The following is a 26,408-nucleotide window of genomic DNA, read 5'->3' as shown; positions in this document are numbered from 1 at the left end:
CAGGAATCAGCTAAAAAGAAAAGAGTTTAGCGCCTAAAGCGACTCCTTTTGTGACAGACACTCCTCTGACCCACTGCTGACATGAAAATATCACTAAGTGCAGTCTTAAAAAAGTCTTACAAGAGACAAAAAAAAGAATATCACTGGTTCTGCAGTAAAAGCAAGAATGTTAACAATGTCCAACTGACCCCGACGTGAACCGCAGCGGCCCTCAATCAACCCTCACATCGTTGTAACCCAATCACACGTCAGCAGCCACCAAATATGTAGACGGGAGATAATTGAAGAGCTGAGCTGCTTGTTGCCTTTTTCCTCTGAGTGCAGCTCCGGATGCTGCCAACCCCCTGAATGTTTTCAATCTGGCAACACGTCTCCTCCGTCTCCTGAATCACGCCATGCGCTGCAGTCCACTCGGTCTGTCAAAGGCGTTTTGAATCCTCTCAATTAGGAGAGCTTCAAAGTGACGCCAAAAGGAGGAGCCCGGTGTTTTCACACTGCTGCATCTGCCAAAGCAATTTGTTCATAATGTCAATTTGTTGCTATTGTCTCTGGGTTTAAACTTTAAAGGAAGAGCCAAAACACAAGTGGAAGTGTAAATGTGATGCTTCCCAGAGCTGGAAACATCACAGTTATTTTTATCTATAATTTATATCATCATTTATACCTTTTAACTCAGAAACGATTCATTTTTGGAAAGAAAAAGACACCATTTCCATCCAGGTTGTAATGAACGTGTTGGGTATGAAAATAGAAAAAGCTGCAGGATAACGAAGAGCCCCTTCCGACGCGGGGATGCAAATTAGCTGGTGGAGCTTTAAAATATTAATATAGCATTAATCCAACCGGTCTGTTTCAGCAGCATGAAGGACGACGTGCAAAAAGAGCAGATTTACCCCGGGTTCTTATAGAAAACCTGCATCCAGATGTTCAGGAGTAATTTGTTCAGTAATTAGGCTCAATGTGAGTCAGCCTCACTATTTAACATACTTTCCTGTGTCAGTAATGCAAAAACATGCAGTTATGCATCTCTGGAGAGGTCCAACACTCACATCACCTGATGTATTTTGGAACGCGTTTCACGGTTTTTGTTGGGTCTAAGAATTGATTCGTTTTTTGTTCTGTTCTCCTGTAAAACACATTCTTTAGACTTTTTATGCTTTTTTAACCGTGTGGCACATGGAAAGAGTTTGTCTTCATCGGGTTTTCATGTGACTTCCAAAAGATTTGGATATTTTTAAACACAGGCAGAGTTTCTGTACGGTGAAGCTGATCGGCAAACACCTCATTTCCACATGACGTCCATGATCAACCGACTTTGGCTGTGTTCGAAACCGCATACTACATACTCATCGATCAGACAGTATACAGCTACTAAAGCTAGCCGCAGTGAGCAACGCACTTCCGGTTATTTTCACAAAATAAAATAACCGTTGCCTTTTATCATAGGGAAAGCCATTTCCATATAATTGGTGCTTTTGTTTTGAAAACAGGAAGTGAACCTACCCTCGTTGTAGCTAGCTTGAAACTGCCGTTTTGACAGGAAATGACGATCGGCGACGTCACGTTACGTTGCATCTTGGGTAGTTTGAGTATGAGTAGTAACCTCATGATGCATACCCAACATTTCGGAGAATCTAGTATGCATCCGGGAACTTCTCGCTTACTCAAACTCGCATACTAACTCAAAAAGTTAGTATGCCTGCTGTGCAGACCGAGCAGCAAACACCGTAACAGGTGCGGCTGTCGGCAGGCGGCAGCAGGCAGTGATACGAAGGGAGAGAAAATAGGGCCAAGAGATTGTGAGGTCTGACTTTTTCCTGGAGAACGATTTTTTGATGCAAATGTATTACTCTTCTGAACGCATATTGTTTTGAGAAGCAAAACGCTTTATTTTTTAAACCCCAGCCAACTAGCCGGACTACCTTCATCAACACCAAAACGAGGCTGGAACTCGGCTCACAGGACGCAGCAGGGGGTAAGAAAATGTTCAGAAATGATGTTGCTGATATGGGATGTCATGCAGCTTCATGTCAAAAGAGGCGAACTATCCCTTTAAGACATTCAGAGTTGACTGTGTCTCCTCATCCAGACTTTGTTCCTTTGTTAGGTGAAGTTACAGCAGGTGAAGTCGACGTTTTGTTTAACACGTGAGATCTCTTAAAGTGTGTCGCCCTCCGATTGCTCGTCCCTTTTGTGATGATGAGCCATTATTTTCGACTCATCTGGTGTGTCTTTGTTTGAGATTAGACAGAAGAGCATCTGTAGAGTGTGATGCAACCTGATTTCAAACAACCTCCTGCAGTCTGGGCCCGGCGTTAGTCATACTTCCAGTACAAACCGTTCTCATTTCCTCCTGCAGCCGTCTGTCTGCTCCCGTCGTCGCTTACGGAAACCAGTCTGCACCCACACAGTGACCGGTACTGTCTCAGGTCTATAGAGACGCTGCGTGTCATGGCTCTGCTGCTCTGTGTTGTCTTTGTTTACGGTAAATATGGGACAGCATTCAGCTACATTCTTCTGGCAGCCATATTGGACTTTCTCAGTCTTTTGTTACAGCACATAAGAACAGTTGATTGTTTAAACCAAACAGCTGACATTTCTCAGCTGAACTGAGCATAGTGCACGATGCTGTTCTCTTCTTCTTTATTGTTAAGTCGTCACTAAGGCGACTAAAGAACATTTAGATAGATTCTGCAGGTGTATTTCAATCCTGCGTAAGGTAAAAAGCTAACTTATGCTAACACAAGCTATCGTTTGCTGCGGCTAACGCTGTTGCCGTGCGCACGGATCATTTGCTGGTGCACGTTTCATGTAAAACCATAACTACGCTCACAGCTTTGGTCACTGCGACGCCAACACGGCGCCATTGCTTTCATAGGTGGAATTTTTTAAACGGTGTTTTGGAGTCCAGACGTGTAACTTCCTGATTCTACAACAACAATCGGTTGGCATCTCCATTTTATTTACTAAAGTTGGCGAACATTACGAGGCGTATAACTTACTATTCTCACTTTTTATCCAGAGAAGAGGAAGCTGACTCTAAAAATAACATTTTGGTGCCTCTGAATCTTACTTTTTAATAGAAAGGTGTCACAGAACATGAATTTTCTGTTGCATATTTTACTCTTTATCAGCATTAACAGGCCTAACTCTGCAGTCGGGTGTCCTACCCCCGGGTGTGCATGGGATGGGAATATAATTTAGATGGTCGGCTTGGTTTCATCACTCAGTGGGGTCACATGGCCCTGAAAGGATCGGATTATTGGCTAAATTACAATCACTGAGTTATTAATGGGTAATTCTCCTTGGATATCTGGCGGTGAATGAATGGGATCAGAGGCACAAAGCGTGTCATACCCCGGTATGATAGGTGGCGCTGTACCCATTCCAGCTGTTGCTAATAGAGCCACTTCCTGTTGACCTCTTCACCAACAACAACAACAACAAACTCAGGCATTGGAGAAAGATGGAGAACGCAGAGCCAGATGAAGCTACGTCCCTCTACATTTGGTCTGTGATGAGCTGCTTGTTGCACAAACTCGATGCCCAACGGAGCATTCTCCATCGCGTTGTTTGTTTCTTAGAGCTTAAGTGAAATCAGCTTCAGGCCGGCTGATTTCGGCTCGGGCAGGAGCAAAATGCATTGTGGGTAAACGCTCTGCATACTGTCTGATCGATCAGTATGTAGTATGTAGTATGTAGTATGTAGTATGTAGTATGTAGTATGTAGTATGTAGTATGCAGTATGTAGTATGCAGTATGTAATATGCGGTTTCGAACACAGCCCTGGTGGAACCGGGTTAATTTCAATCCAAACTGTGTTTTTCACTCTTATCTGAAGTTAATGTGCTTTATGCTGATGATCAGGTTTTAATGTCCCTTTGCTTGTACGTTAAGTTGTTGCTTGATACTTCTTGGCTGGAGACGGGGCCAGCGGCAGCCATTTTGATCAGGCCACGTATTGTACGTGTAAGATAAGCCGCAATAAAGCACACACCATAAAGCACACAACCAAAATGGACCCTCAGCGGGGTTGGAGATGACGCGGGGTTGGGTGTATTGGTCCTCTGTCATTTCAAAGACACTCTTTCCAAACTGTTGTGACAGCCAGCTCTATCTTCTGCTCCATCACCGACTCCTGCCAATAAGCCTTCCTCCTAATGCGCGCCGCAGCTTCAGATACATGTTGTTAAGATCGAAGACTTCAAGAGCTATCAAACACTCGGCTTTGCGTATACTATCAAAGGAATTGGGACGTCGTCTTTGCATCTTTCATCACGGACGGAGCAGAATTTAAATGAGAGGGCCCAACAGAGTGGTGGGCTGAAAAAACTGCGACTCAGCAGCCAAATACATGGATTAGATGTTCATTTTTTAAAATTCGGCAACCAGCAGTGAACGTATGATGAACCTGAGGGGTCTAAAGATAGAAAAAACTACAGAAATAAGTGCAAAATATGCACATACTGTCATTTTATGGCTCATATTTTGAATATACAACAACATATAGTTTACAGGTTTGTGACAACCTGATTAAATGAGTCTATAAAAAATGCTTCATCATGTCGTAACCTGTGCTTTTTATCGCACGTGGACTCTGGCACGACTCAGCACTGTGTTCTCAGCTGCTGCATGTTATGGATCTTTGTTCTGTGCATTATTTGAATGCCTACCCCTTTTCTGCCCCGTTTTAAGCACACATGGAGAACAAAAGAGCACTTTGATATGCTGAACAGGTGCTCGGCGTCAGCAGAGGGATGAGGAACGGCTGCAGGATACTTTCACAGAGACAAACACAAGAAGTCACAATAGATTAAATATAAAAAACGCTCGTATCTCTGATTACATATTTGTTAGAGCGCACTGATAGAAGGTTTTCTCGCCATTGGACCATCAGTAGGGTGCAGCAACGTGGTCCCACAGCTTATTTTGTGGAAGCAGAAAGAGTGATAATCAGTTTTAAAAAGGGCTGGAGAGGTTTGGAAGTGAAGTGGAAGTGAAGCTGTCCAGTTCTCCCACCTGATGCTGAACTTTACAAACAAACAGCGAGCAGACGTGAAAGAAAGCTCGCGTTTAAATGCCTAATTTATGTTTTAATTGTGAGACCAGTTAGTTTAAACTCGTGTTATTACACAACTGATAGCAGCAAGTCATTCAAGGAAACAGACAGTGGAGCGAGGCTTCTACATAAAAACTACAGAAAGATGCTGATGTTAAAAGTGTGTTTGCACAACAAATGTTATGGCACTTTCATTCATATGGCAGCACATTTAAAATAAAGCTAAATGCTAAAAGCTATACACTACTTTTGGATTCATTTTTGGATTCTGCGTACAAATGCGATTAATCATAATTAATCAGGGAAATCATGTGATTAATTAGATTAAACATTTTAATCGTTGCCCAGCCCTATTTAATATATGTGGGTGTACAGCTTATTTATTATATATTACGCTTTTTCTAAAGCGTTATACAAGTGTAAGCAGAAAATGCAAATAAAACGTTTGATTATTTGGAATAAATTGTCCACAGATGTTCCAACCGGACAGGGAAAACATTTTCACAGTTTACGGTAAGTGTGGCTTCTGATTGGTTTAAACACGGGGTGTTTGTCTTCATCCAACACTTCCAGAGGAGCTCATCGCATCTACAACTTAAAGGTGGGGTAGGGGATCTTTTTCTGGAACATTTTTTTACATATTGCTTGAAATACTCTTCACACCCCCATTGCAACCAATTAATTAAAAGTTTTGACACAGAAATGAAAAGTTTTAGTGGCCTCTAGAACATACAATCCAGGAAAAACAGTATCCAATCATACTGAACGGACCGTTAACAATGATTGGATTCTGATGCCGTCTATCAAACTGCAACCTGCTCCTCCCTCCCCCTCCTCCCCCCTGTGCACGTACCCTGCTCCGTGAACGAATTACGCGTCCAGAAGCTTGGCAGGAAGCTAAACTAGAGCCAGCTTGGCTAGCACCTAGCATTATTAAACGTATAGTTAGCATATACTAAATACTAAATACTAAATACGGCAACGATCGATGCTTGCTGTCAGAACAGCGCTCGTGCACCTTCGTGTGCGTTCATGTACTCTAGAGGCGTGGCTTCGGGGGGAAAGTGAAGAAAAGGGTTGGGACTTTTTACCTGTGTATTTTCAGAATGCAGCTTCGCTGGACTCAAAATCCAGGATCTCCTACCCTACCTTTAAGTGCACCCTGATCTGTCCTGGTGGCATTTTAGCAGCTGTGCGTTTGGCTTAAATGCTGCACAGGATTCATCTGAGAAAGTCTGAGAAAATGCATTTACCAACCACGCAAAGGACAAAGTCAGGAGTAACCCACCCATAATTCTGCATCCTTGTATGGAGTGGAGTGCATTTCTGTGATGGGCTCAGATTGGGAAGCAGGGATGTGTCTAATTACTGCCTATCTGCTTCCTGGAGTCCAGCGATAGCATTACAAGTAATCTGCTCGTGTCAGGTAAGGATCTTGGCTCCATTTGGCCGCCCAGGCCAGCCAGGGATTGTTCCCCGAGCAGAACACGTCTTTTCTCTTTGTTTTGCTGTCAGCTGGGCTTCCGAGGGCTCTATCTCTTGTGTCAATCAATAGCACTGCAGCTTTAAGCCCACCACGAGCAGCCCTGCTGCCCCAGTGTCCCACACCGTCCTCCTTTCCATCTGTCTGCACGGGTCCCCGAGGCCCTCAGCTTCTACCCAGAGCCAGACATGGTCCAACATCAATCAATATCTCTGCAGGGTAAGCAGAGCAGCTTCTTTTTTCAAAGCAGATCGGAGCCAAGTGATATTTCTGAGAAAGTTCTGGGAATGGAATGATTTGTTCTGATGGGAAATGCCTTTTAAAATGCTGTCAGTTGTTTTGCATGTTGTAGCTCATTAACTGCAAATTGGAGGCAGTTTTACAGGAGTGTTATCAGTGTTTTTGCACTGAGATTACAAAGAGATCTCCTCTTCAGGAGCATCTCCAAATGCTGAGGGATGTATTTGTGGTCTCTCGACCAGGAAACATACAGATTGTTCCTTTAGAAACAAGTTTCGGTTCGTCTAATACTCCCAAAACTGTTTATGAGCAGCTGAACTGTAAAGACAATCCATTATTAGATCAGATTCTGACCTACTGTCAGAAAGACGATGAGTTCACCCTCTTTGTAGTCGAGCTTCACTTTCATTCCCAACCGTGTTTACACAGCCAAACACATGTTGTTCATGAAGATCGACAGAACTCTGTCCCTGATGAACGCTGCGGATCAGCCATGAAAGCTCTTTCTTACAAGCTGTAAATAAACATCTAAATAAAACACCAAATTACTGTGAAAACTATCTCTTTCTTTCTAAAAAAAATGCTAAATTACTGTGAAAACTATCTCTTTCTTTCTAAAAAAAAACGCTAAATTACTGTGAAAACTATCTTTCTCTCTAAAAAATACTAAATTACTGTGAAAACTATCTCTGTCTCTAAAAAATGCAAAATTACTGTGAAAACTATCTCTGTCTCTAAAAAAATGCAAATTACTGTGAAAACGATCTCTCTCTCTGTTGGAACTGAGAATTGTGTATTTATTTTCACCTTCAGCTAAAGTTACTTATTTAGCACCGTAAAGCATCCAGCTTGTATCCCATACGGCTTCAGGGACAGAGTGGATGCTCATGTGGTGACAGGTTACAGCTGAAATGACTTAATGTCAGCTCCAGTGGCCTTTAGTGTTTATATGTGAGAAGGTTTTGTGTTCGGGGATTTTACAGGACTTAAAATGGGCTCAATCGATCAGAGGAGGGGACACAAGCTGCCTTTCAGAATAATCCTTCTTCTTTCTGCCTCTGAGCCCAGAGATGGAAGTAATAACTCCTCCCTGCTTTCTGGGGACTTTTCTATGATGTTTATGATCTGCTTTACAAGCCAGATCCGAGTCCAAAAGGAAAATATAAAGAACCTTCCTGGAATCATCTCTAAACTCTTCCCGTAAATCTGATGCATGAAGGGAAGGAAAGATTCCCTCAGACATTTAAACGAGGCCATGAGCTCAGAAGCAAAAGATGAACATAAAAACAGCTTTTATTGAGAGCTGATGCTGCCCACGCAGAGCAGAAATGCAACACTCTCTGCATTCTCCATTTCTCTTTGTCAGGATATCTGTCCCTAAGTCGCTGCTACCAGCTCATCTTATCGTGTTAAAGCTGTATTCCAAGAAGCATCCATTTATGGTGTCACTCTTTACGATTAGGATCCTTAAAAGAACCCAAATCTGAACAGATACTACACCTCACACATAGCGTATGTCTTCTGCTTTCAGACATCACTTTCCAGTTCCACCACGTCTGACTCCAGAAGCTCTGCGAGCCAAACCCTCCTTTACAAACCGGGAGGTGACACCGTGGTGGCTACATCCACCTCTTACACACAGTGTGTGGACCTGATTGGGATTAAACGCTCAATTACTGTGAAAACTATCTCTTTCTCTTTAAAAAAAAATGCTAAATTACTGTGAAAACTATCTCTTTCTCTAAAAAAACGCTAAATTACTGTGAAAACTATCTCTTTCTCTTTAAAAAAACGCTAAATTACTGTGAAAACTATCTCTTTCTCTAAAAAAACGCTAAATTACTGTGAAAACTATCTCTTTCTCTAAAAAAAAACATTAAATTACTGTGAAAACTATCTTTCTCTAAAAAAAAACATTAAATTACTGTGAAAACTATCTCTTTCTCTAAAAAAACCCCACTAAATTACTGTGAAAACTATCTCTTTCTCACTAAAAAAAAACGCTAAATTACTGTGAAAACTATCTCTTTCTCTTTAAAAAAAACACTAAATTACTGTGAAAACTATCTCTTTCTCTCTAAAAAAAACTCTAAATTACTGTGGAAACTATCTCTTTCTCTAAAAAAACGCTAAATTACTGTGAAAACTATCTCTTTCTCTCTAAAAAAAACTCTAAATTACTGTGAAAACTATCTCTTTCTCTAAAAAAAACCCACTAAATTACTGTGAAAACTATCTCTTTCTCTCTAAAAAAACACTAAATTACTGTGAAAACTATCTCTCTCTCTATGTAATTTGCAGCTTCAGCAGTAGATGTCACTAAATCCTGCAAACTTCTCCTCCAGGAGTTAAAATTTCTTCTCCCCTGGAGGGCTGAGAGGACAAAGTGTTTAATGAATGAGCTTCACTTGAGTCATGTGACTTCTGTGCACAACCTTTTTACCAGAGCTCACCCAGAAGAAAGGAAACTGTGGCCGTGACCTCTCCGAGCACACTGATGCAGCAGGAAAAAAGTGGCTTCAGGCTGATGTCTAACAACTCAGCTGCATCTATTTCTTACCAACTTAGCAGAGCTGCAGACTCAGACATCAACCCCCGCCTTGTTTCCCCCTTTATGTCCGTCTGGCCTGGCTAAACCGGCCCTCTCAGCACTACATCTGCACGGCCCGTCACCGGCGGGCGTCCACTGTCCACAGCCACAACACTGAGACGGAGAGGGCAGACCTGGAGTCGGCCACGCAGGGCGGCGGGCCAGACGAGGACACGGGATAAAGTTGTCTCTCAACTCCAGCTAACCCCGAAAAAGAGCCAAAGGGGTTGAGTGCCAAGGCGCACATAATCCGGCAGGCTGAGCGGACTCGCTGAGGAACCAGCCTGTGAGTGGTTGTGTTGGTTTCAGCCGCGCTTACAGCCGCCCAAACAGCCTCAGCACCGCTGGGCCGATGCTGGGTTTCAGCTGGAAGCAAAAAAATGCCTGAATCTAAATATCAAAAACTGTAAATATTATTTTATTTTATTGTTTTTATTATTTTATTGTTTTTTAATCTAATATAATAATATATAATTATGTATATTATATATGTATATATATAATGTATATTTATATATGTATATATATAATGTATATTAATATATAATATACATCTAATTTTAGATGGTTACATTGACTCATTGATTATACTGAAATATCTAAAAATTTACAATTTAAATATTAAAAAATGTACAATTGTTGTTATTCTGCTGGAAGCAAAAAAATGCCTGAATCTAAATATCAAAAACTGTAAATATTATTTTATTATATATTTTTTAATCTAATCTAATAATATACAATTATATATATATAATTGTATCTTAATATATAATATACATCTAATTTTAGATAGTTACAATGACTCATTGATTATACTGAAATATCTTGTTTAAAAACGTACAATTGTTGTTATTCTGTTTGAATTTTCTTTAAACATTTTTACTGAAATACAAAAAAAATTGCAGAAAACAATATCTATACACTAAAATCAGAAAATAATGGTGATAATACATAGAGAGAAAACTGTTAATGTATATTTGCTAAATTGTTTGTGATCGTTTATAAGAAAAAATATCAGAAAAGACCCCAAAAAAGTTGCATAAATAATGAGTTTTTGCTTGTGAAGCATCAGATATGATGAAATGCTGAACAACAATATAACAACAGCAGCTCCTTACGTATAAAACATGCATATCTAGCGCCTCATCAGTGTCTCACACTGCCCACACATTGCTGAGTATTTTCGACAGGCCCTTGATTACGCCTCGAGGAAAAAAGAATTCAGTGAGAGATATTCTGGTAATTTCGCTCCCGTCTCCTCCTTCGCTGATGGGAGCTGACAGAACTGGGACTGCGACACAAACGCGAGAAGGCCGAGCACCTACGACTCAAAACTCTGTACCATCTCATTACTTTCAGACTCCGTCTCTCCGCCGTTTAAGAGTCACATGAAGAGCAAAGTTGGTGCCGTTTCCGAGCCTCGGCGGTCCCTCAAGATTCAGACGAAAGGGCAGGAAGACGCTGATGGTTGCTGATGGCCGCTCGCCATTCAGACTGGTGAATAAAACGAGTATTTCTGTTTCCCAAGCGCCTTAACGTCGCCTTGGCAACGAGCTAAAAACGGCCGCGCTCTTACATAAGAAGGAGCGCTTCTGCTGCAGAAGCTGTGAGACAAGTGAAATCGGGATAATTGCATTTCATGTTTGTAAAATCACATTATTCAGTGTTTACTGAATACTCGGCTGCACGGTGGCGCAGAAACAGGGTTCAGTTCCAGGTTCAGTTATGGGCTGGTTGTGTATGCGTGGGTTCTCTCCGGCTTCCTCCCACCAGCCTTAAGGAGCCCCGGGGAAGAAAAACCTTGCTGAAACAAACCAGGGTAGGGGACGCCTTGCTTATGTTTATGCATTTGGTGCTTTTATCCAAAGCGACTTATACTGGCAGGCAGGTAGGATAAGGAGGTCTTGCCTAAGGACCCCTACTGGTAGTGGTACCTTTGATGCAGAGGATTTGAACCCAAGTCACCCACATGAAAGGTGTAGTGGTAAGATTGCCACCTTTCATGTGGGCGACTTGGGTTCAAATTCCCTGCATGAAAGGTACCACTTCCAGTACCGGTCTTACCACTTCCAGTAGGGGTCTTACCACTTCCAGTAGGGGTCTTACCACTTCCAGTAGGGGTCTTACCACTTCCAGTAGGGGTCTTACCACTTCCAGTAGGGGTTTTACCACTTCCAGTAGGGGTCTTACCACTTCCAGTAGGGGTCTTACCACTACACCATCCAGCCTTGGCTGGCAAGTTAAGCCTCATTTCACTATGCAGTCCGGTACGGGTCGGTTCAGAACGGTTTGCTTATTTCAGTGTTTCCAATACCACCAAAGCGTACCGTTACCACGGAACCCGTCACCGTGGAACCTGTCACCATGGAACCCGTCACCATGTCTGTAACGGTGCGTTCAGACCAGTTACTGGCGCGAGTTTTGCCGCGGGTGTAGTTGAATTTACTCGCCTTATTCGCGCGAGTAAACAACGATTCTCTCATCACCCATGGCCGATATTAGTACCATCGCGTCCTTGTACCTGCTGTGGCAGTCCGAGATTCGTCTGAAACGCACACGCCGTCGTGTCTGGGTCAGTGACATCATCCGGAGGTGCATTCAGCTCGGATAATTTCACCGCCTTCTCCAGGAGTTGCGTCTGGATGACGGCCGCTTCCAGCGGTATTTCAGGCTCACCAGGACCCAGTTTGATGACCTGCTCGGGAGGATCGGTGCCGTGATCTCTCGGCAGGACACCAACTACAGGCGCTCCATTTCAGCTGCGGAGCGCCTGTCCATCTGTCTCCACGTCACTGTCGTCCAGAATCTATACGCTGATAGGCTGTCGTGACGCGAATATTTCGCCAAAGTTGGATTTTCTGAACTCTCGCAAATTCGCATCTTGTCACTCGCGCGGCGGCATTCGCCTCATTCGCGCCACCAGCTCGAATCCGCGTCTATTCGCGTCTTTGCATTGACTTTGTATGTAATCACGTCGCGCGAACAATTCCGGTCTGAACGCACCGTTAACCTTCTGCTTGGGGTAGCGAGCACACAGGACCGGTTCCAGGCTCTGCTCTCCGGTGTTGGTGAGGAGGCGGTGCAGCGGGAGCTCGATGGCGCTGTGCCGAACCAAAAAGTTTTCCAGCCGATCGCCGCAAAAATGTCAGAGAGTGGTTTCAACCGGACCGCGAGCCGGTGTGGCATTAAGCTGAAGAAGCTTGGAGGTGGTTCCAGATTATGGATGTTATTTGTTATTTGCTATTTACGCTTCGGCACGCACTCCGCCCACCCCTGAGGGTCCGCTTTGTACAGTGGGAACGCAAGCTGACCCCAAAGAGACCCCAAAGCGACCCGACCTGTACCGATACGAAGTGACCCACACCGTACTGACAGTGGACACGAGGCTATACTGAAACACAACTCTATGTATATTTTTGTAACCGTTGGCATGTTTTTGTGAAATCTAAGTCAAACATCACGCCCCATCCTGACTGAAAGCGAGCGAGGGTGTCCTGATATGCAGCGGGACGATTTTGTCGGGAGTGATTCTATTGGTTCTCCTTGTCCATTATTCCCTGAGTGATGCTAACCTGTTGCTACCCGACCCGTACCGTACCGTTCTGAACCGACCCGTACCGGACCGGACTGCATAGTGGAAACGAGGCTTTACTCACAAGAGTCAAAATTTAGACTAGAAAACCAACGCCGAGGACAGATGTGCTGGGCCCTATGAGTATTTTTTTCAAGTGTGTAATTTTACTCATACTTGAGTACATTTCACACAATGTAATCTACTTTGCTACTTTTAAAATCAGAAGTCGCTACTGAGTTCGCCCACAATTTGAATTAATATTCAAACCGTCAGATTTCCAATGCAAATCCTTGTTGGCCGTTAAGCCTTGTTAAGACGTAATAACGTGAGGAAAGGCCGACTCCACAGGTTTCTGGAGGAAACACACCTGCACAGCGGACTGAGGAGGCAGCGTCCAGATGCAGGGAAACTCTGTTTGACGTCTAATCTAAAAAACCACACTGCAGGAGGAGGTTTTACAGCTATACTTGTATGATGTTGCTTTCTTATTTTCCATGTATTAAGGTTATTATTTTGGCTGAGATCAATCTGCAAAGCTGCCATTGGTTAGCCAATGTCCTCTTTCCACCTCTGCTTCCTAACATCTGGAACCAGTCTGCCCATTCTCCTCTGACCTCTCACATCAACGAGGCATTTTCACTGTCTTTGACATATTTATGGAATATTTAGAATATTTATAGAACGTATAGAGCCAACTAGCCGGACTACCTTCATCAACACCAAAACGAGGCTGGAACTCTGCTCACAGGACGCAGCAGGGGGTAAGAAGATGTTCAGAAATGATGTTGCTGATATGGGATGTCATACAGCTTCATGTAAAAAAAGGCGAACTATCCCTTTAAAGTAATTCCTGAAGCACAGCTCTGTCCATGTTCCACAGTGAGGAAAACTACTTCTTCTACTGAAATACAACCACTTGAAACGCAGCCCACTCCTCAACCCTACGGTGACCTTTTCATTCAGTTCAAACCAGTTAATGGAAAAGTTACAAATTCTTCTCTATTTTACGACTTTTCAAAAGATAGTTTCAGTTTAGTTAGTTTCTTATTTTGTATTAAATCCCATTACATGAACGCTGGCTCATGATGACCTCTCCTTTGGTTTTGGTTTGGCCTGACACTGATCACATATCACAGCGGTAAATATAAGTTTAAGCTTCTTTTCAATCAGCTGCTACACTGAGTGTGTACCTCTTCCACTCATTATCGTAGGTACTGTGTACTAATTACCACGTTTCTCCCTGCGACACTGCAGTACAACAGATGTTTGGCCAGCAGAGCTCTTAGATCCAAGGACTCAGGTCAGCTGGTCCAGTCCAGAGTCCAGACTAAACATGGAGAGGCAGCATTTAGCTGTTATGCTGCAAACAAGTGGAACAAACTGCCAGTGGAGATTAAACTTTCACCAAATGGAGACATTTTTAAATCCAGGTTAAAGACATTTCTGTTCTCATGTGTCTATGCATGAAATCTGCACGCTATATTTGAACTTATCTGGACTGTTGCTTGTTTCAATCATTTTAATGATTTTATGTGTTTCTCTTTATATTATTTTATGTATTTTAATGCTTCTTACACTCCCTGCTGCAATGCTTTTATTTTATGTGAAGCACTTTGAATTGTTTTGTACATGAAATGTGCTAAAAATAAATCTGATTTGATTGATTCATTGCAGGACTTTGCTCAGTTAAACTCAGTGAACTTGCACAAAATGGCTGCCGCACACCTCAGAGTAGCCAGCAGAAAAGATTGTGAACTTTTATAGAGGTCCACTCTGATCTATAATAGTTATACATCTTTATATCAGGAACTTGGGTCATGACTTGGTCAAACAGAGCGCCTCACACACATATATATATATATATATATATACATATATATTTATGTATAGCGGGATTACTTGCTGTGGGTAATCAGATATGTGAAACCTATCACTGCTTGAGTTATTGTTAAGTAAAACCACAGGTGACATTTACCCATAAATGTTTGGAATGCAGTGAAAATACTCTGTAATTACTTTGAAATAACAGATGCCAGAGTTCCAGCTGAGCCAGAAATAAAAACATTTGTTGGCTATTAAACTCTCCTAACTGTCTAAATGTTAAACCGTCTGCTGTGCTTTCAGGATGAAATCAGTCTCCTTCACAGATAAGAAGGCCGGTCGTTGGGTCGTCCCTTTTATCCGCCTTCGCCGAATGATTAAACATCCACGAGGGCATCTGAGTGGATTTGGGATTCAGCAAAGAGCCGAGCTGAGATTGCAGAGTTCATTCCCTCCCCACTGGGGTGTGTATCAGATAATGTTGTCGCTTTCAGTTTGAGCTGTAATTTCCTGGAAGACGAGGCGCGATGTGACAGATGGCGCTCACGGTGAAGAGCTATCGAGGACGAGGACATGTTGCATCGCCGTCAAACAGGACTGGGGTGGGCGGGGACACAACACTGACTCAATTCTCTGACTCCATGCACATCAAACGTGTCAAAAACACGAGTTTATCATTAGTAAAGTGACATTTTGTGTTTATGTTGAAGCCAAACTCTCACTGGCCTGTAATATTGGAGATTAAATCTGTTTCTTTTGCTAAAAAGAAATCTTCAGATAAATGTTCTTGTGTTTTAACATATTTCTGCGTCGCTTAAACTGAGGACATTTATGGATACATTGCATGAGACTATTTTCAGCCACTAGAGGGCGCAAGAAAGAAACCATTTCAAGAAAAAAACACAACATAAAATCAAGTTGTCGTGGATAAAAGTGACAAAAACCAGCAGATTTAACCAAGTTAAAGTGCTGTAAAATGGCTGTAAAATTAGGAGATAACATATAAGCTACAGAGAACTCATTTCACCCCAAAATAGTGGACGTCATTTCCTTGAAATTCGAGCGTAAAATGTAACGTAAAAGCAAACAAAAGCATAATGAGTGACCCGCTGCACCTTAATTACGCCTGTAGGAGCTATTTGTAGAGTTAGTTTTTGTTTTTTGGTTCTAGTTGTAAATTTAAATTGCTAATTATGAGTAACTTTATTTGATTAATATCAGTGCTTTATTTAGATTCGATTTTTTGCTAATATTCTTTGTTAGTTATTTTGCTAATTGGGTCACACTGGGCACCAGGAGTCCCAGCATGCACCTGGGTGGGCCAATGGTTTTTTATCAGGGAAAAGGAGAGAGCAGCAGGTTTTCTTTGTTCTTTTGTTTGTTTGTTTTATTGTTTGGAAATAAATAATCAGAAAAACGCAAGAATGAATTTTTGGACATTCATCTTCTTTTGCCTGCGTTAAACCACATCCCCCATGGTGCATCAGTGGTCTTTTGATTTTGTCTGGTTTAAGTTTAATTTGTTTTTTATGGACAAATGGCCACTACAGAAACCTTCAGATAAATGTTCTTGTGTTTTAACATATTTCTGGGACACTTAAACTGAGGAAATGTATGGATAAATTGCATGAGACTATTTTCAGCCACTAGATGGCGCATGAAAGAAACCATTACAAGAAAAAACACAACATAAAAACAAGTTGTCGTGGATAAAAGTGACAAAACCAGCAGATTTAACCAAGTTAAAGTGCTGGAAAATTAGGAGATAACATGTAAGCTACAGAGAACTCATTTCACCCCCAAAATAACCAAAGCAAACACGAGTTATGACCACAGTCTCAACAGCTGGATATACCGCAAAGATGACTCAGTGCCTCTGTTAAAACACCAATGAAAAGATCATCAGACACCAGTTGTGACCAAATCCACGACATTTGTGTTTATGTTGAAGCCAAACTCTCACTGGCCTCTAATATTGGAGATTAAATCTGTTTCTATAGCTAAAAAGAAACCTTCAGATGTTCTTGTGTTTTAACATATTTCTGGGACACTTAAACTGAGGAAATTTATGGATAAATTGCATGAGACTATTTTCCGCCACTAGAGGGCGCAAGAAAGAAACCATTACAAGAAAAAACACAACGTGAAAACAAGTTGTCGTGGATAAAAGTGACAAAAAACAGCAGATTTAACCAAGTTAAAGTGCTGTAAAATGGCTGTAAAATTAGGAGATAACATATAAGCTACAAAGAACTCATTTCAACCCATAATAACCAAAGCAAACATGGGTTATGACCACGGCCTCAACAGCTGGATATACTGCAAAGATGACTGTTAAAACACCAATAAAAAAGATCATCAGACACCAGTTGTGACCAAATCCATGACATTTATATTTACGTTGAAGCCAAACTCTCAATAGCCTGTAATATTGGAGATTAAATATGTTTCTTTGGCTAAAAAGAAACATTCAGATAAATGTTCTTGTGTTTTAACGTATTTCTGGGTCGCTTAAACTGAGGAAATTTATGGATAAATTGCATGAGACTATTTTCCTCCACTAGGGGGCGCAAGAAAGAAACCATTACAAGAAAAAACACAACGTGAAAACAAGTTGTCGTGGATAAAAGTGACAAAAACCAGCAGATTTAACCAAGTTAAAGTGCTGAAAAATTAGGAGATAACATATAAGCAACATTTCACCCCAAAATAACCAAAGCAAACACGGGTTATGACCACGTAACGATGACTCAGCGCTTCTGTTAAAGCACCAATAAAAAGATCATCAAACACCATTTGTGACCAAATCCTTCCACAGCTTCCATCTTCTTTATCAGCGATCTGCTACGCTCTGACAGCACTTCAGCTCAAACAGGACAAAAATAAACATTTCAAACAAAGTACAATCATTTCGTATGGAGTCATGCTTCCCCGAACAGGAAATCAAAACTCTGAACTTCCTCATTCCCAACAGTACCGAGTGTTGCAGACAATGACACGCTGTCAACCAGGGGCCACATGCAGCCGGTTTTAAGGCTACAGCAGGGAAACACTTTGCATCCAAACTTTCACGCCGCTATTAGCTGCTCTGTCAAACGCTATAAAACAACTGGCTGCAAACCGTGGCCATTTTCCAAGAAATTCACCCCCCCGTGTTACACTCCAACCCCACGAGTAGTAGTGAAACTCACGAGCTGTCTCCTGCAGCAGCTGTTCCAACGTTATACTTAGAAAATGGACGCATTCCAACACTCTGTGCTCTTTTATTCAGAGGGTTAAAGACAGAATTAGACAGGGAAAGTTGGAAAAGAGAGGAGAAACTCCTAAAAACAAGTGCAAGGAGCAGAAATAGTACGAAAAAAAAGTCATGCGCTGATCTCATAATTCCCTAAAAGGAAGAGCTGAGGAAATGTAATCTCCTAATCTACAGGTGACTCCTAGGTTGAGATGCTTTGAAATGCTCTACAGTATGAGGACCAGCAGTGGCGGGATGTGTCAGCTTAGCTTTCAGGTGAGCTCAGAGAGCAGAAACCTGATGGTTTAAGCACACCTCTGTGATCAAAAGGACACGGACCGTGAGTGAGCAGCAGCTGGGTTCAACCGACTGCCTCTACTTTCCTCTTCATCCGATTAGCAGCAGTAGTGGCAGTGTTTGAACCCTTTAATGCCATTTAAAAAGATAGCTAACGTAGCCTATTCCCTGTAGCCTCCAGCAGAGATGAGGATCAAAGCTTCGGTCGCCAACAACAACACGTTAGAAAAAATGTGCACAAATCAAATGTCACGCATCATTTCTCACTGATGGCTAACACCCACGATGAGTTGCAAGCTTTGGTGATAAGCTCGCGTTTGATAATTAGCCGTGTTCAGTTCAAGCTTTGCATGCGCTAACTAGTCATGTGTGTCCATTACGATCATCATGTAGCATGCATGGCTGATGGGTAGCTAACCGTGTTACAATCAGGCTAATATCACCATCCCTGTTAGCACTGGATGCTATCCACGTTGTCAGCTTTCCTGCAGCAAAACTGTTCGAGTTTTTCAGTCGTTTGGCAATTCTTTGTACATTTGTAACTTTTTTTTAATATCTTCAAACCTCATCGAGCAGTAGAACATGTAACAGTCTAGAAAATGAGCAACTACCAATGAGAGCTTTGTACTCTGGGCAGTGCGCGCCGTACTTGCAAAGAGGTAATTTTGATTTTGTAAGTAGAAAAGTCTGCAATAACTATGACAACATCAATCACAAACTAAATGAGAAAGACACAAATGACCACAAAGATACTCCCAGTCCGCCAAAAAACAACTGATAGGTTGCTGTTATGAGTCAAAAATGTCTCAGAAGGTGTAAAGTAAATAATTTTAGCAGCTAAAACAGGATATGTGCACCATATGCACACAGTAATTTCTGCTCAAGACAATCTGAATGAAAGTGATGCACAGTTATCTGCTTCTGAGCTTTGTTTTTGTAAATGTTACATTTAGTGCATGTTTTACTTGGTTCAGTTTGTCTGTAGCTGATGGCCGGCTAACCGTAGCTAACCACAGCTCACCGTAGCTAACCGTAGCAAACCGCAGCTAACCGTAGATAACCACAGCTAACCGAAGCTAACCGTAGCTAACCGCAGCTAACCGTAGATAACCACAGCTAACCGAAGCTAACCGTAGCTGACCGCAGCTAACCTTAGATAACCACAGCTAACCGTAGCTAACCGTAGATAACCACAGCTAACCGTAGATAACCACAGCTAACCGTAGCTAACCGCAGCTAACCGTAGATAACCACAGCAAACCGTAGCTAACCGTAGCTAACCGTAGCTAACGTATCCGGCTAATGGCAGGAAACACATGAAAAATAATAAGTTTGTGCAATTATTTTATCGTTCTAGCTCAGCCACAGTGAGCATTCTACATTAAATACAAAAATAAAGACAAAAAGCCTGTTAATTTAGACATTTAGTTGACTTTAGCCGATCACATGTAAATCGTGACCATACTACCCTGGGTCCACCCACAAAGCCTTACATTTTCACCCCATTTTCTGTAGTTTTCACTCAAGCAGAAAACATACTTCATAATAAAGGTTAAAAAAAAAAAGTGTAAAATGATAATTTCCTAAAGTTTCGTTGACAGATCGTGATATTCCTGTGTCTTTGCATTACATTAACTTGTCACAAAAATGAATGTTTTCTACTTTTCCAGTCCACACAAAGACTTTTAAGGACGGGATAGAACTGCAAACTGTCCTGCACCAGACCTGGGTCCTAACTGTTCTTTGAAATTTCTTGGTTTGGGGCTGGAGGATATTAAGAAAACAAACAAAATGCAATGTCATTATTGAATATTGTGATAATGACATGGTGCTAATCTCAGGGCTGCATTCCACTTCGTCACCTGTGCAGGCTGGTGTGTTCTAGAACTCCCTCTAAATGGAATGCAGCCCTCATTTTTACATCTCTCTTTTTTTTTTTTCTAACTCGAAATATCTTTGTAATATTGATATTACGTATGTGGATATTACAATAACGGCACATTTTCAATATATTGTGCAGCCCCGGTTTATATGTGGCTGGCGTTCGACTTGGCATCAGGTAAAAGCAGTCCTGCCAAAACAAAAGGCAAAATAAAACGCTTTTTTTAAGCCTTTTAGTGCAACACTGCAGGACAAATGGAGCTACTGCAGGTGCATTTTACTGCTGTCCCATTACTTTTGGCCCCGTTATTTCTCAATGGATGAGTCACAGCCGTGACTTCTCATCGGGTTGCTGCTTATCTGCATCCAGTTAGATGAATGAACACACCCAGAGATGGATGCACCTCAGCCAATCAGCAGCCAGACAGAGAGGACACGTCACGAGGAAACAGTTAAAGTAGACACAAAGCTGAATAAATGTCCCGACTTTGATCAGAAACACCTTGTTTTAAACGTGTGTGACAGAGAGTAAAGACAGCTGCAGGTGGAACTGAGCATCAGTCACATGGCAACACAGAAACCAACCAGAACGCACCATAACTGAGTTTTTCAGCACACAGTTTTGTGAATAAATCAAATATTATTACACTGTTAGTGATGGAAAAAGCTCTCTATTGTGACATAATGCTTTAAGGTTGCACAGTATCAGATAATGGCCATAGATGTAATGATTCTGTCAGTTCAAGAAGCAGAAACAGTCTTATTCAACATATAAACAGGAGAATTATGAACCGAATCAGTCAAATCAGCTGTGAATTATGAGATGGCAACAATGGGAAACCTATGAATAATAGAACATGTAAGCTGTTATTATATCAATTATTGTATCCTAACCATGCATTACTATCACAGTAACCATGTAGTGAAACTCTGAACCTTTGGAGGTGAGAGCGTCGTGGAAAAACATAGAAAAGTGAGTCGGAAGTGGAAAACTGTGCAGAAGGTTTCTCAGATTAGCCATCTCTTGCATTTAAACCTTCCACCATCCACACGTTCTGCTTTATTCCTGTTTTTGGCCAAGCAGGCACGATGTTGAGAACCCATAAACCCAGGGCACCAGTGTGCTAACGGACTGAAACCTTATTATAGTTAAATATAGTTACTATAGTTACATCTGAGCGCGGAACAGTCAGAAAAATGGAGTAATTGTACAGAATTGTAGTAATTCTAGGAGCTAGGCTCCTGTTATATCAGGATTTCTAACACATGGATGATGAAACTGATCCTTTTAACCGGTTCTATTGGAGCTTTAAAAAGATTTACTGTAATATCGCATGTTTTTGTTTGTTTTTTATATGAAATTTGGATCGACAGATGCTGTAAACCAGGTGATGATGGAGTAAGAGGTCAACTTTATGAATAGAACAAAGATGAAAAGTCCCACACACTAATCAAGATGATGGTGCTCAAAGACCAAGGCTGAGGAGTAGTTCACTGTCCACGCTGAGTGATGAATCATGGGAAATCATGGGGAAAAGATGAACATATAGCAAACGTACGCTGTGCAGCAGCAGATTTAATCTTTCAGGAGGCCACAACCAGACACCTTTGTGTGATTTTTTGTTTGTTAATGACTTTAGAGGCTGAAGAACTGGGGTTAATAATTAATCGCTTAATTCAACAGACTGCACTGAAAATGATTTCAGCCCTTCGGTGCAGCATCAGTTTAAGCATCCAGGTCTGAAACATTCACACAGAAACTGCTCCACGCGCACGCTTTCAAACATCACACTACTGAGAGAAACAGGGAGGGGGGGGCAGCATCCTTTAACAAACACCACCCACACACATCCCACTGAGATTATACTTTTTATTTTTTTTTAAAGCACATATTAGTCGGATTTTCTCTATTATAAGACAATAAATCCTAAATCAGAAGACCATCCTCCTCCTCCTCCATCCTATTGATAGGCAAGGTGGCATCTCTCCCATCCACACCCTACAGCCAGTGCGCATGCGTGCCGCGGCAAACAAAGGACCAGGCGATTCAGCGACACAAGGATGCGCTAATAAAGTTTGTCTCGGCGCAGAGACGCAGCAGCGGCAGCAGAAGCGCGCAGAAAGAAAAAAGCTAAACGTACACGAGCATCCGCGAGGGTGGAGAGGGGGGGGAATCAGGTGCACCTTCAAATCTCCATCACCGCCCCCCCACCCACCCATCCTCCCTAAATGCCCAGCCCCCCTCCTCCTCTTCCTCCTCCATCCGCCTCCCTTTACTTCTCAGCGCAAAAAAAAAAAGAGGAATATGGCATCAATAATTCAGCTAAAACGTGACATAATGTGGTCGGAGCCGCTAAATGCGCGAGCTGCATGCAGCCAAACGCGTCCCACCTCCGGTGGCGCGAGGGGAGAAGGACCCCTTCTTATTCTGGCTGCTGAACTGTTCAGTGGATGTAAATTATGAGTGGAAAAAAAACGCCCCCCCTCCTCCTCCTGTGCATGAGGCTGCGGGATAATAAAGGAAATTAAGGAAGTCAATAAATAATAAAAAAGCGCGTGAGTTGATTGCATGAGGAGGCGCTCTCGCGCGGAGTAAAAAGCTCCTTTTTCCGCCAGTAAAAGTGTAAAATAAGCGAGAATCTGCGTCCAGGCGCGTGTTTTTTCTCCAGACTGTACACACCCCTTTTTTTGGAGCTCGTGCTTTTTTTTTTTTTTTTGACGCTCTGAAAAAAGGGAAAATGGAAGCAAACTTCATTTTTATTTTGTATTTTCTACATTTACCAACGCAGTCCTGCCTTCCTTTTCTTTGTTCCCTGTCTCCTTCTTTGTTTTTATCCCGATCTTTTGTCTGATTTCCTGCACTCAGCCGTGCAGCGTGTGCCCGCTGCCCCCGGATGGAAAGATGGGAAAAAGACAAAGGCATTTAAAAGAAATGTAACCAAACAGCCACAGCATTTTTTTTTTTTTTTTTTTGGGTGGGGGGTGCATGTTGGAAAAGAAGAGAAGGAAGCTGCGCGGCGGCTCTTACCTGCTGGACTCTGAAGTTCCGACGCTCCCTCTGCTCTCCGCGCAGTTTCTGGTGGCGGCTGCTGGATTCTTTTGCGGCTTCCCCTGCGCGCCCAGCGGCTTGTGCCTGCTTCACTGTACGGCTAGACTCGGCGATCCTCCGCCTGCGCGCACACGCATCCATCCGAGCGTGCACGCGCTAGCCTTTCTGTGCACGCAGAACATGAGCCCAATCAGAACATTTTTCCCACATGATGCAAATATATTTCATTTTAATCTTAAATCACAGTCTGATGGCATTCAATAAAAGCGCTAAAATGCGTCTTTTTTCTGTGTTTCTGCATCTTTTCTTTGGTTATTCCACAAGAATAAGATGTTATTTTTATCTTTAATGCTTATGGCTGTAAAACATTCTAAAAATATTCCCTCAGTTAATCATAAAGTGACCCACAACCCCCTAAAAAAGCAGTAATTTGCACATTTTTGGCCCCTCGGAGAGTTTTCTCTCCAATCTAAACGTCATCCTGCGCGAGGAATTTCTTTGAAGCAAATATTTACTCAGATCTTGAACTGCTCTCAGGATGGGAATGTAGATTTTCCGCGCGCATGTTTTACTGGACATTATTCATCTGTTCTCCGTGGCTCTCGCGCGTTTTGTTGGCTTCTTGCGCCCCCTGCCATTCTGCGCGCGCGTCTCCGTCTCTCAGAGGACCTGTTGGGCGGCGGGATGCACTTGTTGACGCGGAGACTGATGCACTTCATGGCTCTGATTGGTTATCAGAGCTGGCACTGTACCCTGCTTTCATATATCTGGTGCCAGCAGCAGTTTATTCTTTATTTTTTGAAGGACCTGCATCATAATTATCTTTGCTGCGCAACCATTAAAATGACAAACACCTGTTTCAGCAGCTGGATTATCAAACAGGAATCTGACACATTATACTCTAGTTTATAATAATAACGATATATCTAACAGAATAACAGTTAAAATACACACATATCCATAGCCATGATTAAATTTGTGGATGTATTTGCCATAAAAAAATACTAACTTAGAGTTTTCTGACAGGATCTTGGGATGAGTTGTTTTGTTTTTTTTACCAAAGGAAGTCATCAGTTTAGTCTGTATGGAGGGAAAGGCATCATTTTAGGTGATCTTATGTATGTTAATCTTACAACGCAAGAATTAAACAATGATTATCTTATGTAATTTTTTATCTTTAATGCTGTGCCTGTAAAACATTCTAAAAATATTCCCTCAGTTAATAATAAAGTGACCAACCGAGTAACTTGCGTCTCCTGGCCAAAGTTAAAATGTTTTTAAGTCATCATGACCTTGAGAAAGCCATCCACGCCCTGATAAGTGCAAGGTCAGACTGTTTTAATGCCCTTTATGTGGGCGTCTCCCAGTCTTCTCTCAGCCGCCTTCAGCTGGTGCAGAACGCTGCTGCCCGTCTTTAACCAACACCAACAGACGTGTGCACATCACTCCTGTTCCTAACTCCCTCCATTGGCTTCCTGTCCTTTATAGAACTGATTTTAAACTTTTAACGTTTGTTTTTAAACCTCTTAACGGCCTCGCCCCGTCATATTTATCTGAGCTTTTAACAGTCCTGGTAGAGCTCTGAGGTCAACAGATCAGTTTCTGCTGGAAGTGCCCAGGTCAGAATACAAACCCTGGGGTGAGCCAGCCTTTTCCCAAAGCTGCCCCCAGGCTCTGGAATAAGCCCCCCGTCCAGCTGCGTCTTATTTCTGACCCGGGCCTCCTCAGATCTGGGCTAAAAACCTGCTTATTTAGGATTGCTTTTAATACCCAGTAGTATGATGACACTTTTATCTTATTTTATCTTAATCGATTTTGTTATATTTTATTGCTTTCACTGTTCTTTTATTGTTTTTACTTCTTCTTCTCTTTATTTATTACCTGCTGTAAAGCACTTTGGTACACCGTAAGGATTGTCTATAAAGGGCTGTATAAATAAAGTACATTTACATTTACAACGTCTCCCATGTTATTATTTACTCTGCTGCATTACTGACGGTTGGACACTGGGTGGAGCTGTTTGCAAACAGTTGAGGCTTTAACATCTGATCCTAAAAACCTGCAAACCAATCATCTCAAACTCCTGGAGGGCCGCTGTCCTGCAGGTTTTAGATGTTTTAGATGTTTTAGATGTTTCCCTGCTTCAACACACCCGATTCAGAGCAAATGCATCTCTTCAAAGGATTGTTAAGTTCTGCACAAACCAGCTAATGAGGCATAGATCTGAATCAGGTGTGTTGGAAACATCTAAAACCTGCTAGAGGGCCGGAGTCTCTCCAAAGTGAGTTAAAAAGCTTATCTGAGGTGAATCTCTGTGAATCATTCTAAGAGACATAAATACTTTCCCACTCATTTTCAAAGCCGGGTAGCAAAGCTGCTCCATTTGCTCATTTCAGAGACAAATATTTAACTTTTCATTGAAGACAGAAGAACTGTTGTTATTTTTTATTCAACCCATTGAGGTTTCCTGTAAAACAGTATTCTACAACCTAAGCAGAGTCTGAACACCACCTCTTAGAACATGAGGGGAACTCGTCACTTCTCTTGAAAACACTGGAAACTTATCTTAATTATCGTCTCATCGTATCGTAAAACAAACGCACCCAAAAGTCCCTCCATGTCTGAGAAGGAGATGTAAAAATGTGTTGCTCATGGGGACCCGGAAGAGGAATATTCTGTTCTTAAACTGATCCGAAGGAGAGAAACTGACGAGCAAAGTTTAACTTGGACACAGGGCCGAGATTCAGCAGTTTGTTATCAGCTGCTGGAGGGATTCCCGTGGCGAGCACCAGCTCAGTGCAGCCCCTTCCCCCCCGGCAGGAAGCACGTGGGGCTTCAGGGGAGGTCAGCGTGTCCTGGAAGATGCGGCGCCCCAACCTACCCGGGTGTACCTGACCTCTGATAAATCCCGTGTGTTCTGAGGGGATCCCACCCTGTCCGAGCGACCGTCCGGATCCCAGAGCTCCCTTTAACCCCCAACATTCATGGCTGATGACACCATTCACACGCCACCAAAAAGGCTTTTCTTACAGCGTGAGATCACCCAAACATGAACAAACAGCAGCCCGGCCGTGGCTTTGACTTTATATAAAAAAAACACAAAAAGACACATAAAAAGGTCAAATTCTTCCTTTAAACCAGTGATACTCACTATTTATTTCACCAGAGCCACATTGGCA

The 26,408-nt window shown here is 42.3% G+C and overlaps 1 protein-coding gene across 1 annotated transcript in view; it reads right to left on the bottom strand.

The window, feature by feature from the left end:
* Positions 1-23,366, bottom strand: part of basp1 (brain abundant, membrane attached signal protein 1) — an 81,076-nt gene extending 57,710 nt beyond the window's left edge. Inside the window, exon 1 of the mRNA XM_075482690.1 lies at positions 23,209-23,366. The gene's annotated coding sequence lies outside the window, so the exon portion shown is untranslated. The remainder of the gene's footprint in view (positions 1-23,208) is intronic.
* Between the last annotated feature and the right edge of the window lie 3,042 nt (positions 23,367-26,408).

Source organism: Odontesthes bonariensis, chromosome 14 (genome assembly GCF_027942865.1).
Source record: "Odontesthes bonariensis isolate fOdoBon6 chromosome 14, fOdoBon6.hap1, whole genome shotgun sequence".
NCBI lineage: Eukaryota > Metazoa > Chordata > Actinopteri > Atheriniformes > Atherinopsidae > Odontesthes > Odontesthes bonariensis.
This window is presented reverse-complemented; position numbering and strand designations above follow the sequence as displayed.